The sequence below is a fragment of the Microtus oregoni genome, unplaced genomic scaffold (genome assembly GCF_018167655.1).
Source record: "Microtus oregoni isolate MIOR12 unplaced genomic scaffold, Mior012 000065F_ref0000479, whole genome shotgun sequence".
Lineage (NCBI taxonomy): Eukaryota > Metazoa > Chordata > Mammalia > Rodentia > Cricetidae > Microtus > Microtus oregoni.
Window position 1 is genome coordinate 923,573 of NW_024543875.1, and position 13,602 is coordinate 937,174.

Below are 13,602 nucleotides of genomic sequence, written 5' to 3' on the forward strand. Positions count from 1 at the left end.
AATAAAGAATATACCCTAATTTAGAGTCTTAAATTTTAATACATTCCAAAATATAAAAGAGAATTGAAATGTATCCACTTCCAAAATAAGAAAAGTTTGGATTCATTACACACATACACACACACACACACACACACACAAAGACATGGATGACATTATAGTGAGATTCACGAAGAGAATATGAAAATTGCCCCTGTGATTAAATAAATTATGTCACAGTCAGAAATGGGTCCATGGGATTCACGGGGTTTCACTATATTGTTTTGCTTTCTTCAAGTGATCATCCTGCCTCATCCTCCTGAGGGCTAAAATTATAGGTGTGTGCCACCACAACCAGATAAAGGAAATATTCATTGGCACAATTAAGATCTTTATTTTCTATAAAGACAAAAATAAAAAAGCCCCACTAGAATAGAAAGAGGTTGTGGTTGTTATTATAAATAAATAAAAAATACACAACACTCATTTGTTTTCTGACTAATTTAGATAACTATATAACTAAAAAGAAAAAGACAGGATTAGTAAGAATAAAAATAATGCATAGAAAATTTAAAATTTCTGCCAATCCTGACATTTTTGGGTCAGAGTCACAGGGACACCAAGACCACTGCCTGGACCTTCGCAGTCCATGCTGTCCCAGGTGGCACTTTCTGCTGCCATAGCGGCCCATGCCTGAAGATCGCAGCCATCCTGGGGTCTTCCACATAGGACAGCTACATCTTACTTCTGTATCACCTCTTACTGAATGTGGAGATAAGGTATGTCTTGGGTTGATCCTTGAGGAATTTTTCCAGTTCCTTTATCTTAGAACTAGGGTAACAGAACCCTTTGTGCTTGGAACTGGGTTTAGCTTGCATTTTCTATCCAAAGAAATAAATATGTTTACCCTAGAGACTTTTCTACCATAATAGTAGTAGGGTTGATTGCCTATTTGATTAAGAAATATGGTGTCTCTATTGGAGAATTTATGGGTAAATTTAATGAGAAAAAAAAATCTCAACTCAAAGAAGTAAAGCAATCAACCATCAAACAAATTCAGGATGCAATCGACATGGAGAAGTCACAGGCAGGCGCTGGTTCAGAAACACCACTGCCTCTTTGACGTTCAGAGGAATAACACTGCCGTGGTCATGGAGGTCACTTGAAAAGGCTACTTAGAGCATAGAAGGAGGTAAACAATGGCCTGAACTACTGTATTTCTGTGCAGGACATGACGCATGGCACAGGTGGAGAAGCACATAGTGCAGAACATTTCTGCACAGCAGGAAAAGGAGACCATTGCAAGTGCATGCGGACCTAAAAAGAAGGCTCAGCCAGTTATGTGGTTTTATCTGTCTCAATTGAGAAAGTCAGAGAGACTTAACTTAAACTGGAACTAGTCTGTGAGAAGTCTAGTCTCTTCCTGTGTTGCTGCCGATTGAAATTACAGCGTTGTTTCCTGAGAAATGATCACGGTTAATTTAGTGACTTAGCCCTATTGGCCAATCAGGTATTTCTGACCCTTTCTCTGTATTCAGAGTTGTCTGGTTATCGCTTTTGAATAAGCAATTTGCAGCAACTTGCTGTTCAACTAAACTTACCAAGTTAGAGTTTAAACTTGTAATTAGTTATACCATTTTTCAATAAAATGACATTTGAAACAGAATAAATAAATAAAATTTCTGCCAATAATTTAAAATATACCTTTAAAAAAACCTAGGAACTATGACATAGTAGTTTGAGAAATAACAAAAACAGTTATTTTTAATTTTAATTCTAACTCTCAGCTGCTATGTGGATGCTAATGACCTCAACAAAGGCGTCATAGGTATCCAGATTGACATTAATTAGTTAATTATGTTCCCAAAGGGAAAAGGATCTCAGACTTTCCTAACATATTTAAAAGGCTTAAGAAGGAAAAAAGTTAGTATTTGAACATCTAATGCATATATAGGAAAATAAAAGGATAGCGATGTGTGCCAGGGTTTGACTGGAGACTCAAGGTATCTTGTTTACAAAAATATTGATATTTTAGGAGTAATCTCATAGCATTATGGAGAGGGATGAGGCAGTTTTTGTAAGGCTATATAATCCCTGTGTGTTTGTGTGTGTGTGTGTTGTTTACGAGCATATGTCTATGTGCAGAGAGCCCAAAAGAGGACATTAGTGTCCTGGTCTATCACTTTCCACCTTATTCCTCTGAGATGGGTATCTTGCTTCCTGTCTCTATCCCTCCCCCACAGTGCTGGTGCTAAAGAGTGTGGAGTGTATTTTTGCTTGACTTTATATGAGTGGCAGGGATCTGAGCTCAAGTTCTCAAACTTGCATAGCAAGTGCTGTTATCCATGGAGCCATCTCCAGTTCTGATGTTACAGGCCCTGTGCGAAGAAAGTTGTTTCAGGGCTGAACATACTCCTGAGCCAGGTGTAAGAGAAGTTAAAGGGAGTTCTGGGGAAAATAGAATAACTGTAGGTCCAGGCATCTTGTCAACAAGGTGAGCTAGCCAATCTCACCTCAGGAGCTGTCACAATATCTGGTGAATTGCTGAATATCTTCAAAGTTATTGCATATACTTCAAATATCTTTGAGGCTTACACCAACTAGAACAGAATTCTAGGAAATTCCCAACCTACTCAGTTTAGAATATTGCCTATTTAAATGCCCTAAAGATGAAAAAATTGAGATCAATGCAGATAAATACATAAAACATTTTAAATTTAAATTTGATGCCATTTCCTTTTAATGTTCTAATAGTATGGGATTAAGTAGGAAATGAGATGTTTGTCTAATTCTTAAATAGATGTTCCATAAAAGGTCTCCAAGTCGCATGCCTGAACTATATCTACCAATATACTATAAAGAAATGGACGTGTCAAGATCACCATCAACAGGATCTGAAGAGAAACCCAAAGTGCTCTATCAAAGAAAGCTCAAGAAAGAATTGGGACTCAGAGCAGTGAGCTAAATTAAATTAGCAAACCAATATGGCATGAGGAATCCTTCAGGAATTAGCAACAGAAGAAAGCCATTACCCATATGACTGGCCCAACTCTTCTACCACCAAAACCACATGCCCTACCTTTCCCTGTCTTGTCCTGTGCTGCCTATGTATAGGCTGGGATAGTTATTTCCTTTCCCACTGACCTGCCAACCCTGCTTACTATCTATAGACATATGGATCCCTACTGTTGTGGCTTCTTTCAGGGGCAAGCTAAGTACCAGAAACAAGGATAGACAGAACCCAATCCCACCCACCATCCTGAATAACCCATTATGCTGATAGCCTAATGAGGGTCTGCCTTCAACATGCCTTTTTGTTGTTGTTGTTATTTTTGGCTTTTTAAAAATTGATTGATATTGAGCTCTACATTTTTCTCTGCTCCCCTCCCTCCTCTTCCCTCCCCTTCAACCCTCTCCCAAGGTTTCCATGCTCCTAATTTACTCAGGAGATCTTGTCTTTTTCTACTTCCCATGTAGATTAGATTTATGTATGTCTCTCTTAGGGTCCTCATTGTTTTCTAGGTTCTCTGGGATTGAATGGGAAAAGATCTTCACTAACATGCCCTTCTGCCAAGATGCTGTAGCCATGGGTTCCTACTCAACCCTCTCATGGTAGAGCCCAGGAAAATAGGTAGACTCACCCTCTGCAACACATACACACAACACACACAAACACACAACACACACAAACATACCACCAGAGCCAGGATGTTTAGAAGAAACTAGGAAGTTTGGTCCGCGTATAAACTGAGGGGCCAACCTCAGAGCTTGCTTCTTGTCGCAAGAAAAAGCCTGAACCCCTATCTGTGAGTCTTTCTGACAGTGGGGACTACCTTAGTCATAAAACCACAAAGGCAGTCCAGAGTAGGACATTAGATTTAGGTTTTCCCAGAAATTAGTAGCTGGGGGCCTGGAATATCTTGCTAACAGTCACAAAATAAAGTGTAATTATCAAATGCCTTGAGCCTTTGGATAAGGTGGGGGGGGGTTGTTGATACTTTCTCTAGTTTGGTGATTGGATTTTATATTAATTAATTATATACAGCTATATTTGCAATAACAAGAATATTTTAATTTTCAAAATGAATTATACCTGTGTATGCATGTGCCTGATGTGTGTGGGGAGGTGCATGCCCCATGTTGGGGATAAAGAGTTCAGAGGACATCTTTGTGGAGTTTCTTCTTCCAGCTCCATCTAGGTTTCAGGTTGTGAATTCAAGTACACAGGCATAACGACAAGGGCTTTTACCCACTAAACAGTCTCATGGACCAACAAGAAAATTTAATACTGATATGGGGATTAAAAGATTAACAAGATTCTGTTGAAGAGTGACTTTGATAATCATTCAGGAGATGTTTTACTTTTCACTTTAAAAACACTATTTAATTTCTTTTCTGATTTCAAGATTTTGCTTTTTATTTTGACAATAATGGACTGAATTGCTTTCACACCAATATTAATTTAAAAAAAACATTAAAATAGAAAAAATCCTATGTAAGCATTTCTACAATCTATTTGGAATGCCCACATCAATTAATTTAGTTAGAAATAAATGTCACTTTCTGTGAATCTATTTTAACTAGTTTGACAACCGAAATGAGTTGTGGGATGTCTTTTAGTTTATTTGTAGTTAATTCAAAACAATGAACAAGAAAATGCTGATCTCATAAAATATAAATTAAAATAATTTGAATTTTTCTCTTTGCATGATTGTTTAATGTCTGAATTTCTTTTCTGTTGCTATTATACAATATCCTGACAAAAGAAAATTAAAGGAGGAAGGGTTATGTTTGACCATCAATCTAGCACCTCAGGGAAATAAGTTGGGTCATGTCACACCCATAATTGGAAATAGAATATGACAATGTAGGCATGCTGTATTCAGCTTTACTTCAGGGTCTCCTCCCTAGCTAATACTAGACCCACAGTGGGTGGGTCTTAGCACTTAAATGAACATAATCAAGATAATCCCCCACAGACGTGACACAGGTCAACCTGATCTAGACTATGCCATATGGATTAAGACTCTCTTCTTGGGTAATTATAGACTGCAGTATACTGACAATTAAAACTAATTATTATTGGGCGTGATGGCAGTCACCTTTAATTGCAGCAGTGAGGAGGTAGGGGAAAGTGGATCTATGTGAATTCCAGGACAGCCAGGGCTACGTAGACCCTGTATTAATCATCAATCAATCAATCAATCAATCGGTCAATAAAGCAAAAAAATAAAAATACATAAAACTAAACTTTATATCCTGGAAATGCTTCTTTCTTTTTTTTTAATATTCCTGACTTATCTAATCAATATTTTACATATTAGACAATTGAAAAGCATCTGATTTAAGAGATTAAAAGGTATGAATAAGATCAAGGAGTATAACTATTTTTTCTATTCTTTGATAAGCAACAAAATGAAAATATGGGTAAAATGCTAATATAATGGAAATTCTAAGTAAGAAATCAGTGAATTACATTAAAATGTTTACTCAGTATTTCTGAAAATCATAAGTAGTTTAAGATTCCATGTTATTAATTATTAGATTTATAATTTGTTGACTTGGTAGATCTCTACCACTTTTATCAAAATAACAAGTCAAATTAACTGTATAGTAATCAAGAAGTGGAATTAAGTTATAGAAAACAAAACAGGAATTTATTTTATTCCACAAAAATATCTGTTTCAAGCTAGTTAGTGGTTGAGTACACTTTAATCCCAAAGGCAGGTGGATCTCTGAGTCTGAGGCAGCCTGGTCTACAAAGCAAGCTCCAGGCAGAGCTACACACAGAGAAACCCTGACTCAGAAAACAAAACACACACAAAAAAAAACTGTTTCACTGCCTCATGTGTTTTTTTTTAAACAAAGGCCTTATTTATTTATTTATTTTTATTTTGAGGCAAGCATTTTTGCTATGTGTTGTTGGTTGTTTTCACTCTTTATTCTTTTGGAGGTCCCGCTACCCAACTCCCAAATAAAACATACTGAAGTTTATTATTTCTTATAAATGCTCAGTCTTATCTTGGCTTGTTTCTTGCCATTTTTTTTTAACTTATCTCATCTCCCTTTTGCCTCTGGGCTTTTACCTTTCTCTATTTCTGTATAACTTTTCTTTCTTACTCAGTTGCTAGTTGTGTAGCTGGGTAGCTGGCCCCTTCTTTTCTTGTTCCTTGATCTTCTCCTCTGAGATTTCTCCTTCTATATATTTTCTCTGCTTACCAGCCCCACCCATCCTTTATCCTGCCTTCCTATTGGCTGTTCAGCTCTTTTAGACAAATCAGGTGTTTTAGACAGTCAAAGTAACACACCTTCACAGAGTTAAACAAATGCAACATAAGAATGCAACACATCTTTGCATCATTAAACAAATGTTCCACAGCATAAACACGTAGGAGGAGGGCCCACTTGTTTGTCCTGGCCACCCAGAACTGAAATAACCACATAGAAATTTTATTAATTAAATCACTGCTTGGATCATTAGCTCTAGCTTCTTATTGGCTAATTCTTACATCATAATTTAACCCATTTCTATTAATTTATACATCACCACTAGGTCGTGGCCTACCAGCGAAGACACCTCTGTTTCTTGACCTGACCAGACAGACCTGGCAGTTGCCTATGCCCCAGGTGATAATTTTCTATTCAGATATGTTCTATTCAAATATATTCTTGACTTCTACTCATATGACAAGCCTGCTTTGGCCTGCCTAACTAAAACTATTCCTCTGCACCAACCCCCCAGTAAAGACTGACCACACCCGAGGCATTTGTTAGGAATGTTTATCTTGCTGCCATTCAATACTGATTGGCAGTTAAGGTGAGAGTTACTGTTTTTCAAAGCAGCCTCCCAGACGTCCAGCGAGGCTGTCCTCTCTAAGTACTAAGTAATTGTTTGCTCTACAATCACCATACAATAATTCTAAACACAGTTGAACCTGAAAATCATGAAAGACAGCACTGATTCATACTGATGATTCCTGAATAGCCCCGTAGGCTTCCCTCTGTTGCTTTATTTTTTTAAACTAAATCCTGAGTTTATTCAGATACAGCAATATTTAAAGAGGGAATATGTCAGAGAACTACTCCAAGAGATCCCTGACAGAATTCCTACTGACCATTATTAAAAGATGGTAGTTTGCTACTGTAATGAATGTGTATTTATGCCAAAGAAAATGTAAGACGCAATCAGTACTGATAGCCTTTTAGCTATTTCCTGAGATAATGAAAAACTATGTTTAGCCCAGTGCTTTTGTGTTTTTTATAAGCGTCTGCAGAGTCTATTGTATTTGCTTCTCATATGAAAACATATTCTATCACCGTGACAATTAACAGTAGTTATTGAAGAGAAAACTGGTGGAAAGGAAGTTCGTTGGTGGCCTTCAATATTTATATGTTGTGATCATTATTAACATAACACATAGTAGTAGACACTTGTGATCCCAGAACTTAGGATACTAATTCAGGATACCCAGAGTTTGAGGCTAGAATGGATTGCATAATGGAAGCCTTTCTTAAAAACAAACCAATCAAAACTACCAAATTGTCATTTGTAACTTGTAGTGATCGTATAGGATAGGAAAACAGTTGAAACTGGTTGGACCCCTTTTTGTCACAGCAAAGGGTTATACTCTCAACAAGAAAGAGAAACCAGAAGACTAGATTAGAATAAAAATATGGGTGGGGAGCTGGGCGGTGGTGGCGCACGCCTTTAATCCCAGCACTCGGGAGGCAGAGGCAGGCGGATCTCTGTGAGTTCGAGACCAGCCTGGTCTACAAGAACTAGTTCCAGGACAGGCTCCAAAACCACAGAGAAACCCTGTCTTGAAAAACCAAAAAAAAAAAAAAATATGGGTGGGGTGTGGTTTATTTTATGAAGATATGGGATTGAGATATTACACAGTTAATGTATTTTAAACATTCACAAGTAAATGTTGAATGTTTATTTTTGGTCTTGAAACATTAGTTGTTTATTTCATTATGTTGTTTAAATTAAACATTGAATTGCTACAAGTTAAATTTGAAAAATATCAGGTATTAATGAAGAAGAGATTAATCTGGGAAAGAGCAAAATGCTCCACCCCCCCAAAAAAAATGATTGCAAGAAGTGAAGAAATTGTTTATTATAAAATCTCCAATTACTATTATCAGTTTCTGCCTCAGTTCTCTTTCCTTTTGTGTGACAAAATAGCTCAGCAAATGGCCTGTGCGATGGATCCTGATGGGAACAGCTGCCTCACAAGCCTAATGACTTGAGTTGGATATCTGTAGGGAGGAGAGAACAACTCCTGAAAGCTCTCCTCTGACTTCCACACATGGGCATCCCCCAACCACAATAATAATGTAATATAATTATATACTCTAGTTAATAATAAATAAGTAAATAAAGATACCCTGACAGAAGGTATTTTTAGTACCTTCTTTAATACAACTTGAAGGTAAAAGGGACTTTTTTTTTTTTTTGGTTTGAACTTCCTAAGGATGCCATCATCACAGTTGAGAAGGCATGGCAGAGGAAAGGGACCGTCTGGAGGCAGAAACGGGAGGCTGGCTGCTCACACCACATACACACTCAAGAAGCAGAGAGAGACAGGGAACAAGGCTAGGCTGTAAAGCTTCAGGAACTTTCCCCAGTGACTCTTTTCACCCAGACAGGCTGTACCTCCAAAAGGTACCACAATCTTTCCATACAGTACCACCAACTGGAGCTCAAGTGTTCTAACATGAGCCTTTGGAGGACATTTCATATTCAAACCACAACTGTTATTTTTTTAATAAGGTTAATTAATATTCAAAGGTTTCACAGCAAATAAATAAATAAATAAGTGCTGTTCATTTTTGCTGTGAACTAGCACTGATTACTATGGCTTGTATATAGTTTGATGTATCCTTCAGAGGGTCACATATTGGAAGTTTTGATGCCTGGCATGTTGGTCTTGAAGGACTAGAACTTTTAAAGGTAGAGTCTCCTGATAGGAAGTTGGGTCACTGGGGTTGAGACCCGTAGAAAGAACTAAGATATGCATTTTTAGGCCCTTATTAGTTCCCACGAAAGTAAGTTTTTGTAGAAAGAGCAAGCCTAGACTCTGGCATCCTGACACATCCTATAATCTCTCTCATTATTGTGGCATCATCTGCTCTGAGACCCTCATCCCAGGCAGCCTCCCAAAGTATGAGCTCATAAACCTCATTTTTCTGTAAAGAACCTTGCCTAAAATTTTGTAACAATGATAGGAAAGAGGTTAAGACACTATATTAAAGGAAAAACTAAGGTTTTGAAAAGAAATAATACTAAGATGAAATGTTACAGATAGGCAAAGACATGCACCTGCTGATTGGCTAGAATTCCTACTCATGTTCCTGCCTCCTCTTCTTTGAGCAGTAGGGGCATAGCTAACAACAACATTCACACGCAAATTCTGGTTGGTTTTGCTACTTTTTGCTGCATGATACTGGGCCGGTTACTTAACTTCTCTGTGACTTAGTTTTCATTTAGAAAGTTGAGTGTGTTAATTAGCAGCTACGATGTTATAAATCACCAGAAAACTTAGTGGTCATGACTTTCCTAGTCATAGGGACATAACCCCTAACAGAAACAACTTTAAAGAGGAAGGATCTATATTGGCTCATGATTCCTGAGAAGCAGTCCCTAATGTCCAGGAATGGGTGGTGACTGGAGGCATAGCAGCAGGAGCTTGGAGTACAGATGTCTCACATCCCTGCTTCTGGTAGGAAGCAGCGGGCCACTCTGGAAGCAGGGCTGTCTGTAGAGAGCTGCGTGGAGCCGCACCTGACTCCTATTATGGCTAAGGCCTGATCACGCAATGATCACGCAATGATTGATCACGCAATGATTGCATATGCGTGAACCTATGGGCAGTGCCCACCTGGCAATCCGGGGTTGGCGGCCCGTGCCTTTTTAAGGGCTGGGAGAGGTTTGCCCAGGGAGAGAGGGGAAGAGAGAGATAAACAATAAAATGCAATTGTTAAAAAAGGTCCTGAAAAAACTGCTGTAAGAAGAGCTCCGGATGTTGCGTCATCCTTGCTGGTCGAGGCTGAACGCGACAGCTGTCCTATAACCCTCAACGCTTGCACCTATTACTCTATGTCTGCTGGCTAAGTTCCATATCCAGAAGGATTGCACCACCGCCCCAGTTAGTGCCACCAGCTGGACTCTAAGTGTCCCAGTGCATAAACTTTCAGGAAACGTTTCACCTTCAAGCCATAAGACGTTTAAAACAAGCATTCATCATTTTGTGTCTTCTTTGAGTAATGAGTTCAGAAGTAACTCCCTGAGTCAGATGTCTGTTCACTTACTGAGCTTATTTTTATTCATCTGTTTCTTTAATGAAATGGATGGTACCAGTCTATGTTAGAGAGAGTTCTGCTTTACCCAGTCTGCCAATTCAATGTCCACCACACACAGAAACGCCTTTGTAGACACACCCATAATGTTTGTGCCACCTGTCCCAGTCAAATTGGCACAAACATTAACCATCATAACCTTCTATGATGTCCGAGAAAACATGACTATTCCTTTCCAGTTCCTAACAGAAATAGAATTCAATATATACATGACCAATTGAAAAAGAAAAGCTTTTTTTTCAAACTTTATGATTGGTTTATTCATTTGTTTATTTATCTGCAAAAGAAAAGAGTTGGTGTATGGTACTATAGAATTATTGTATGTAAACTCCTATTAAGAAAGAAATATTACTTTCTACAACTATCTCATCAAAATAATTAATGGATACAAATGCTCTCACTCCTAAAAGTTATCTCTAAGGAGATCCTCTGATTTTTCATGCATTCTCAAGTAAGAAAAAAATTCTCATTACTTTTAAGACTTAAAAAAATTCCAGCCCATTGTAATGCCAAGTGCAGCATTCTGCAAATGTGACTTTGCAGGGAGAGCACCCAGTTGGCACCAGAAGGCCAAGGTTCTCTCTCTAGCCCTGCTCTAAAGTGGGGAAGTAGCAACAACACACAATCCTATGTGTGATGATACTGACCACTCCCACATTAGATACAGTCACAGAGCAACAAGCTCTGTCCTAATATGGTAGCTGTAAAAGCGCTTACCACTATTGCAGAAGACCAAAGTTCAATTCCCAGTACCCATGGTGGGCAGCTCACAACCACTTGTAACTCCAGTACTAGGGGATCTCACACCCTCTTCTGATGTATGAAACCTCCAAGTCCACCCCCACAGTGACATACTTCCTACTCCAACAAAGCCACGTCTCCTAATAGTGCCGCTCTTATGAGCCTATGGGGGCCAATCACCTTCAAACCACCACTGTCTTTTCAGGCGTGCGTCAGTCTGCTCCCCTGTTTGTTCTAACAAATCAAGCACAAATCCAGACTTAGCAGTAGACTTTTGTTTTTTTTTTCTGAAAGATATTACCAAAGTGCAGAGAGGGCCTATTGTATCATGGGAGAGGAACTGTTGCTGCAGACTAAGACTGTCTGATGGGAGGCTTTGGTTTACTCAGGCAGTAAGGGCACAGTCCATGGTCTCTGTCTGGTTTTCTTAAATCACCTCATCACTTGGTTCAAATGAGGAGGAAAACCCATTTTCTCCATCATTGAAAGAAAGTGTATGTATCTTTCTGTACCCTGAAGCCAGGTGGTTGAGCTTGCTCAGGCAGAACAGGTTCTGAAGCACCCTTTTTACAAGTCTGGCAGGGACTATCTTCACTTAATGCAAAGGTGCTTAGCTCCTATTGTTCTAGCCTCAGCCAAAGCTCGGAGCCAAGAGGACAGTAAATGAGTCCTGGCATGGAAAGTCCCTCAGTGGGAATTCTGCTGCTTTTCTTTCTGAGAGTTCTTTCTGGGCTTAAACTTTTGGCTTGCTGAGATAAAGATGTGACTCACGATAGGAAATACACACATGCCATTTCAAAGGCATTTTAACTACTAAGACAGAAAGACTCAAATGACCAACGCCTCTCTTAGAAAAGGGAATGGCAGCTGTGAGTTCAGCAATAAAAGCCGACATGAAACTATCCTTCATACATGAGTTTTAATGGCAGAGAGGAACTCATGGCCATAGGAGCTATGATTGGGCTTTGAGGTGTGAGAACATTAAAAAGGGACAGTCCATCATATCAGAGACAATGTATTGAGGCCTTAGTCGGGGGAAGATAGGCTTCCATTTAAAACCTGGAGAGGAGCTTCATTAAAAGATATCTTAAAGTATAAGAGAAAGCCTCTATGAGCAGGTGACCTGGATGAACCCAAAGGAGAGTCTTCAGAGTAAAGATGAAAATATCTGATTTTATATCTTTCAAGAGTAATGGGAAGTTTCATATCATGGGATTTAGTTCAATATAGCACAGAACATGGAGGAGCCAAGCAGCATAAACCAGTGGTTATTAGGCTATAGTATATCATGGGTTCTTCACTCTCTGTTCTAGAGAGAGAGAAAGAGAGCGCTACAGAGAGGCAAGGCCCAATTTCTTCTTCAGCCTATGTTGTATAGCCACCTGGAGTTACCAGCACCTTAAAAGCCTGTGAGCTAATGCTTTTATTTAACATAAATAATATGCTTCTGACATATGTTTGTTGCTAATGGAGGAGAGCAAAATCAGGTCTGTATGATATGCTCTAACGGTCCTTTAATACCATATGATGGAGACCTAGACCTAGCTGTTTATATCCCATATGTTTGCTTTGGGCCGCACACTAAGTGATATTGAAACAGGATAGGAAGACTTGGATAATTAAAGAGAACACAGGAAGGGAAATGCGGCCCTCACCCTGGACTATAGATGAGGACTTTTGCCAGCTTTAGTGCTAAGAATTCCCACATAATTAACTATTTATTATGAAGATTCTGTCCATACAGACAGTATTCCTCTTTTTTGTTTGTTTGTTTGCTTGCTTGTTTGCTTGCTCGTTTTAAAACAGGGTTTCTCTATATAGTCCTGACTGTCCAGGAACTTGCTCTGTAGACCAGGCTGGCCTCAGACTTAGAGATCACTTGCCTCTGCTTCCCAAATGCTAGGATTAAAGCCATGCACCCTCACTGTTCAGCAGTATTTCTCTTATATAGGTATTTTAAGTAAGAATTTAAAATTTCTGCACAAGTATGAAAACCACAGGTTGGAGCCCCAGCAACGACTTAAAAACAGGCACAGTAGCATGAATCTATAATTCCAATGCAGGGGGTGGGAATTGGGAGACAGAGACAGGCAGGTCCTTGGAATTCATCGGCCAGTTAATCAGTGGAAGATTCTGTCTCAAAAATAAGGCAAAGAGCAATCAAGGAAGACATCCAAAGTCAACTTCTGATTCCCGTACACATGTGCACATACATGTACAGATCTACACACACACACACATTTAGTATTGCTGAGACATGAGTGTGACACTCTTGAGAAACCTACTCTCTTGCTTGGGTGGACACCATCCTTTCCCCAGTGTCTCTTTCTATTAACTCCAACTCATCTTATTAAACTCCAACTCTGCTTCAAACTGGCTGTGCTGATACTCTTTTCTAGAGTGAAGAATCTCAACCTCACCTGAGTGGAGGTCTCTGTGAAGAACTCCTAGGGTTGCTGCAGACAGCAGTATGGAACTGTCTCCAGCTCATGCCCCTCTGTGGCTGACTATAGATAGCTA

At 39.0% G+C, this 13,602-nt stretch overlaps 1 pseudogene; it reads left to right on the forward strand.

Moving 5' to 3' along the window:
• Positions 1-628: 628 nt before the first annotated feature.
• On the forward strand, positions 629-1,379 carry LOC121440118 (annotated as a pseudogene).
• Positions 1,380-13,602: the final 12,223 nt, after the last annotated feature.